This window comes from Leucopleurus acutus, assembly GCF_964270905.1.
Source record: "Leucopleurus acutus genome assembly, chromosome: 18".
Classification (NCBI taxonomy): domain Eukaryota; kingdom Metazoa; phylum Chordata; class Mammalia; order Artiodactyla; family Delphinidae; genus Leucopleurus; species Leucopleurus acutus.
Window position 1 is genome coordinate 23,561,659 of NC_139160.1, and position 8,161 is coordinate 23,569,819.

Genomic DNA, 8,161 nt, shown 5'->3' on the forward strand with positions numbered 1-8,161 from the left:
CTAAAAGGTCCTAGATTGGATCCTGGATAATAAAGACAAAAAAGGAAAAGGAGGAAAGAAGACTGCTTTTTGTCTGTTTTGTTATGAAGGACTCTTGGGGACAACTAGCAAAATCTGCATGGAATCTTGTGGCTTAGATAGTAGTATGTATCAATGTTAATATCTTGATTTTTATGAGTATACTATGGTTATGTAGAAGAGTGTCTTTATTTTTAGGAAATGCACACTGAGGTATTTAGGTGTAATGGGGTTATAAGTCTACAACTTACCCTCAATTAGCAAAAAAATTTTTTTAACCCTGTTGTGAGTTGAATTGTGTCCCCCAAAGAGATATGTTGAAGACCTAAATCTGTACATGTGAATATGACATTATTTGGAAATGGGGCCTTTGCAGAGGTAATCAGGTTAAAGTGAGGTCATATTGGATTAAGGTGGGCCTTAAATATAATGACCAGTGTCCTTACAGGGAGAGAAAGATTTGGAGACATAAGGACACACAAGAATGAAGGCCAAGTGATGGCAGAGGCAGAGATTGAAGTTTGGCAGCTATAAGCCAAGAGACGCCAAGGATTTCTAACAAACACCAGAAGCTAGATGACAAACATGGAACAGATTCTCCCTCAGAATTCCCAGAAGGAACCTGCTCTGCCATTTTGTTATGGCAGTCCTAGGAAACTAATACAAACCTTTTGTTTGCTTGCTATTAACATCAGCATCTTATATATGTGATTTTCTGGACTTAAATATTCTAAAAGAGCCACTGAAAGAGATACATGAGAATGTGTTGCAATGTACATCTAAGAAAAATGTGTCATTTTTCTATGTACATATCTTTCATTCACTTACCTGCAGGAAACTTGCAACTGATGTCAGTGTATTTGCTTTGGTTTGAATGTTTGTGTCCCCCACCCCAGATTCATGTTTAAATCTTAACACCCAAAGGTGATGGTTATTAGGAGGTAGAGCCTTTCAGAGGTGATTAGGTAACAAGGGTGGAGCCCTCATGAATGGGATTAGTGCCTTTATAAAAGAGATTCCTCAGAATACCTTAGCTCAATCTGCTGTGTGAGGTTACAACAAAAAGCCTGTGACCCAGACGAAGGTCCTCACCCAACTGTGCTGGTGTCCTGATCTCAGACTTCCATCCTCCAGAACTTTGAGCAATAAATTTCTAATGTTGGTCTGCAAGGCAGAAATAGAGACACAGATGTAGAGAACCAACGTATGGACACCAAGGGGGGAAAGTGGCGGGGGTAGTGGTGGTGGTGGGATGAATTGGGAGATTGGGATTGACATACATACACTAATATGTATAAAATAGATAACTAATAAGAACATGCTGTATAAAAAAATAAATAAAATAAAATTCAAAAAATAATAAATAAATTTCTGTTGTTTATAAGCCACTCGGTGTGTGGTATTTTGTTATAGCAGCCTGAATGCACTAAGACAATATCTTTAACCCTCATTTCCTTGCTGGATAGTATCTCCTTTAAAATATCCAATATGGGACTTCCCTGGTGGTCCAGTCGGTATCACGTTCCCAATGCAGCGGGCCTGGGTTTTGATCCCTGGTCAGGGAACTAGATCTCACATGCTGCAACTAAGAGTCCTCATGTCACAACTAAAAGATGCCACATGCTGCAACTAAAGACCCCATGAGCTACAGCTGACTCGGCACAGCCTAAATAAATAAATAAATATTAAAATACCCCAATATGATCAAACAGAGCTAGAGAGCGTAGAGAGCAGTAGACAGGGGAATTCGATTTGAAGCCTGATTTTGGAACTAATGCAACACAGGAACAAACACAGTGCCTAACAGTGTTTGACACACAGTAGTAGCCCAGTGTGTGTGTGTGTGTGTGTGTGTGTGTGTGTGTGTGTGTGTGTGTGAGAGACTGAATAATTCCCTTGAGGTATTTATTACCTTAGATCATTCTGATGTCTTCACAAAAGAATTGACAGCCACTCTCAGCTTCCTCTTTGGCCATTTGAGAGGGCACTTTGAAAAACCAGCAAGTCCTGGCTCCTTTTGTTTAATAATCCTTCATTTGGGTAATCTCTCTCCTCTCACATCTTACTATAAGCAGCAAGAATAAACTAGGCAGGATCTTCAACTTTCTGCCAGGAAATCTCCTTAGCTAGCTCACTCAGTTTATTAGGTACATTTTCTACTGTCCACATTACTGTAGGTAACAATGTTGCTAAGCTACCTATCACCGCATAACAAAGATCCCAGTTCCTATTAACATTTCCCTCATCTTTCACTGGCAGCCTCCTCATAGGCGAACAGGCTTCAACTAACAGTCTCTTCAATGGTTCTAAACCTCACTATCTTTTTCTGCAAAGTCCTTGCAGCTCCTGCTCTCTGTTCCAAAACCAAGCCCATATTTTCAGGTTTTTTTTAAAACTGCACCACACTTCCAGGTACTAAAATCTCTATTAATTGCCTACTGCTACATTACATTTTATCCCAGTTTTGGGGTAGGATGCAAGAATTACTGCAGGCCATCTTGAAATCTGACTACCATAGTATTTAACAATATTTAACACACTGCATATCTTATTTTTGTTAGCTGTCCATCTAAAATGAAAGCTTCATTATGGCAGGGCTTTTTTTTTTTTTTTTTTTTTTTTTTTTTTGCCGTACGCGGGCTTCCCACTGTTGTGGCCTCTCCTGCTACGGAGCACAGGCTCCGGACGCACAGGCTCAGCGGCCATGGCTCACGGGCACAGCCACTCCGCAGCATGTGGGATCTTCACGGACCAGGGCACGAACCCGTGTCCCCTGCATCGGCAGGCAGACTCTCAACCACTGCGCCACCAGGGAAGCCCCCCTCAACATTTCTGAGCATCTACTATGTGCCAGTCCTTAAGCTAAGTGCTGGGAATGCAACAGTACATCAGAAACATACTATGCATGCTCTTCCAGCCTCATAAGGACAAATCAAAGAATTTCACTGCTGAAGATGTCTCAAAGGTCATAGTCCAGAATTTCCCAATGCCTATTTCATGAATCTGAGAAGCAGATTTTCACCTTCCCTTCTTTACATATATTGTTTGACAGAAGACTCAAATACATTTCTCTCTTCCATCTTGTGATGGGCAAAATTCTAAACTGACCCCCACTATCTTTGCCCCCTGGTGTTACTCCCATGATTGTGTTGTTTTACAGCCAAAGGGATTTTGCAGATATAGTCAAGGTTACTTAACTTGACCTTAAGATAGAGAAATGATCTGAGTGGCCTAAGCTAATCACATGAACTCTTTCGGAACAGAGAATTCACCTACATACTTACTATACAACCATCAAAATCTTCATATCAAATTCATCTCTCACATCCCATTCAGTTTTTACAAAGTATCCAAATAATACCCTTTAGAGTCAAAGATCCAATTTGGAGTTAAATATTGCATTTAGCTGTCACGTCTCTTCAGACTCATTCAACTTGGGACATTTTCTCATCTCTTCCTTGGCTTTTATCATCTTGAAACTTGAAGATCACAGGCCAATTACTTTGGAGAATGTCCCTCCGTTTGGATTGGTCCGGTTTTTCTTCACGATGGTTGTGCATATTGCAGAAATGAAACTGTTTTCTTCTCACCGATTACTATAAAAGAGCATACAATTTCTATTTTTATGGTTACTAGTGATGTTAATTTTGATAACAAGGTGGTGTCTGACAAGATCCTCCATCGGAGTCTTCTTCCCTTTGTAATTTTTTTTTAACATCTTTATTGGAGTATAATTGCTTTACATTGCTGTGTTAGTTTCTGCTGTATAACGAACTGAATCAGCTATACGTGTATATATATATCCCCATATCCTCTCCCTCTTGTGTCTCCCTCCCACCCTCCCTATCCCACCCCTTTACGTGGTCACAAAGCACCGAGCTGATCTCCCTGTGCTATGCGGCTGCTTCCCACTAGCTATCTATTTTACATTTCGTAATGTATACATGTCCATGCCACTCTTTCACTTCGTCCCAGCTTACCCTTCCCCCTCCCTGTGTCCTCAAGTCCATTCTCTATGTCTGCATCTTTATTCCTGTCCTGCCCCTAGGTTCTTCAGAGCCTTTCTTTTTTTTTTTTTTTTTAGATTCTCTATATATGTGTTAGCATACAGTATTTGTTTTTCTCTTTCTGACTTACTTCACTCTGTATGACAGACTCTAGGTCCATCCATCTCATGACAAATAACTCAATTTCGTTTCTTTTTATGGCTGAGTAATATTCCATTGTATATACGTGCCACATCTTCTTTATCCATTCATCTGTCGATGGACACTTAGGTTGCTTCCATGTCCTGGCTATTGTAAATAGTGCTGCAATGAACATTGTGGTACATGACTCTTTATGAATTATGGTTTTCTTAGGGTATATCTTGGCTTCTCTTATAACTAGGTTTGGCCATGTAACTAAATTTTGTCCAGGAAAGTGTGAGCAAAAGCGATGAGTGCAATCTCTAGGGTGTACACTTAAAAGGAATGGACTTGTCCTCCGGTTTCCTTTTCTTCCTCATCGCTGGCTGGCTCATTTATGCATTACATACAGATAAGAGAAACACACTAGAGAAGGCAGAGCAACACAGTAGAAGCCTGGACCCTTGACATCATAGAGTCACTTACTAGCCCTGGCCTGCATATGCCAGGACTGGTACCTAAGAGCAAATTTCTAAGCTATTTAAGCCACAGCTAATTTGAGTCTCTACTATTGCAGCTGAACCTAAAGTTTAATCAATCTAAGTTACATGAGTGAGGGGGGACTAGATAGAAATACAATGATGCCTGCAATAGCCTGAGGAAGTAAGATAATGGTTAACTAGTATCTAGACAATGACAAATATGGAACCCCTATTATATAGTGGCAGTACACTGTAGGAATTTACCACAGTTTCTTAATCTTTTGTTGATAGACTTGTGAGCAGTTTCTAGTTTTCCACTCCCATGAAAGATGCTTGTATGAACATTCTTGCACATGATTTGGTGAACACATGTACAGTGGGATGGCTGGATATGAAAATATTCAGCCTTAGAAGATTCTGCCAACAGTTTTCCAAACAGGTTGTCTATAATTTACAAGCCCATTAGAAGAGCACGAGAGGTTTAGTTGTTTCACATCCTTGCTCACAATAGTTTTTTCTCTTTAATTTTAGCCCTTCTGTTGAGTGCACGGAGGTATCTCATTGTAATTTCAATTTGCATTTTTCCCTAGACAAATGAAGTGGAGCCCCTTTTCATACATTTATTAGCTATTTGGATATCTTTTTATTTTGCATGTAAAGTGCTTATTCAAGTATTTTGCCCAGCTCGCAATATACTTGAATAAGCACAAAAACTTCAATAGTTTTTGAGTTTAAATAATAATGATCACTGCATTTATTTATTGATTACACTAGGTTGGATCATGGTATTAAGCACTTTGTACTTACCTAATGTATACAACAACAGTATTCAGTTGGTCTTATGACTCATTCCCATTTTACAGTTGAAGAAACTGAGGCCCTGGATGTTCAGTAATTCACCCAAAGCCTCTCAGTTGTAAGTGGTGGAGCCAAGACCTAAACACAGATCCATCTGACAGACTAAAGTTTGAACAGCAAACCCTTGGTAGATAACATAGGAATCACTCCCTTTCCTTGGGCTGCATGTAACTTCATTACCTTAACCATTTTACTGGTACCTCAAGGAATGGAGCCACATAGCTGGTGAGCTGCTGACGACCACTCAGAAGAGGCTTGAACTTCAACCTGTGTGGTGTGCCTATGGGGACCCCAACCCCAAATCACACTCCTGGAAGTACTGAAAGGCCATGGGAATTTCTAATATGACTCCTTCTCCAAGTCAAGTCAGATAGGAGAACCCTAGGTTTTATCCATAGAAATGGAACCCTTGTCAGATTCCAGAAGGGATTAGAGATGGAACAGTGTCACAAAATGTCTATGAAGTGCTCAGTGCCTTCCAGTTATGCCATAAGAGTTCCAGTTTCACTGGGCACTGTACTTCTGTGCCAGGCATTTATATGTTGGTAGGTAAAACTATATACTTGCTTTATTTCTATTCGGAAAGAGATTTCAAGATAAAACACACTAAGGATATAGCTCTGTAATGTTTTAGCAATTGCAAGCCAAGAGCTGCTGGAACTGAAGTTAAGAACTCTCTGACAAATTTAAGTATTATTAGAAAACATATATAAAGCTCTTGCGTTGACAGCTCAAAAAAAAATAACTTCCATTTATACATCATCAAGGTGCAATTTACAAACCACTTTCACATATGTCATCTCATTTGCCTCTCACAAACCCCTAAAAGTAGATTGGACAGGTGGTATTATGATTAATATTTCCATCTTACAAATGAAGCAACCAAAGTTCAGAGCGTTTTACTGGTTGCCTGAGGTCAAAAAACTCTTGAATGGCACTGCCAGGTCTCAAGCGCAGGTCTTTTGCTTCCCCCAGCCCGCCTCCCAGCACCACACACTCTCTTAATGACCTCGCGATATTTACAAAGGACTGTGAGTGCTCACAACAGAGTTGGCTTAGAGTTAAAGCATCAGAACAGTTAGGAGCTCCCTAAAAGGGGGCACTTTTGGAAAAGGCACAGTGATTGGATAAAAAATAGTGCTCTAGAGAGTTTCTCTTTGACTCATCATTCATCATAGGTAAAGAACCAGTTCAGGGGACGCTCTCCCCCAAGCCACTGACTTGAGTCTTCTGAAGTTTTTCCAAAGTTAAAGGAGATCCCTTTCTCCCTGCAGCCAGTAGAGGCCTTGTGAAGGCTACTACACAGTGTTAGAACCCAGAGATGCAAGCAACTACCTATTCCTCAGATCTGAATTTACAAACAACGCAATTCAGCCACCTTCCAGAAGATAAGAAATATTACGGAAAACACATTTCTATATGCCTTATTTTCCCAAGTGACAGGACACATGGTCATCAGAAAAATAGAGGGAACAAATATACATCTTTCCATTCTTAAGTAGAATTCTTTGTGATCCACTATAAAGCTAACTATTTTAACAGTGTTAAAGAAAAGGAATTTGAACCAAAATTAGCATGTTTGCTATTCATGAAAATTTGACATGTTATATAAAGTACTGTCATATAGGTAGTTTGATCATGTAATTATAGGATTGCATATTGGCGTGTTAAGGCTTTTATGAATGTAGATTCTGATACGTTTAGAAACTTTGACACAACTGCTTTGGAAAATAATATACAGCTGATCTTTGGGAAAATTATAATAATTGAGAAACGTTCCAAATTCCGAATTTTGTCAAAAAACATTTTTTGTCACAATCATCTTTCAAAATGTAAAAAGCTAGACTTGGACTCAGAAGACCTAAATTCAAGTTCTGGTTCTGCCATAGATTTGTTACATAATGCTGACAAGTCCCTTTACCTCTCTAAATTTCTGTTTCCTAAAATAGGGGGTAGTTAGGTAATCTTAAACATGGAGCTAGAATAACAAGGTTCTGTTTGTTCCCCACTGTAGTGCCCGGGTCTGATAGAGTAGATGGCATATACTTATCATTCAATAAATATTTCTTACATGAACTTAAGGTGACTTATTACTACAGCATTCCTGATTTTATGTTACAAATTTGAAGAATTTCTAAAGAATATGAAATTGTCATGATAGAAATATGCTCACTCACACACACACACACACACACACACACACACACACACACACACACACACTTAAAATGAGGAGATGCCAAGTATTAGGTGTTTCACATAGCTCCTTCGTTAGAAGAGGAAAAAAAAGCTTTAGAATAACTGCTGTCCTACATCTATTGGATTAATCTAGCTTTCTACTGCAGAATCAGATTTAAGGAAGCAAGACTTTTTAGAATTTTCAGACTGTTTTCACGGGACACTTAAAAAGAAAAAGCCAAGTCTATGTGTCTCTAATTATATATATTTATTCACACTAATGAAGGAATAATCTAAGGCAACCGATTTAAAAATCAGATATATATTCCCATTTATTTCCTCAGAAAATAAAGACACACTTGGATGTTAGCATTAGACCAGGTAGGTGAAGGTTCTTTTTGGTGTAATTTTTGCTCATTGGGCTATAGCTAAAATTGCTCACTGAGGCCTGAATTCCCATTTCCCGACAATGTCTCATTTTACAGCATTTTCTTTTGT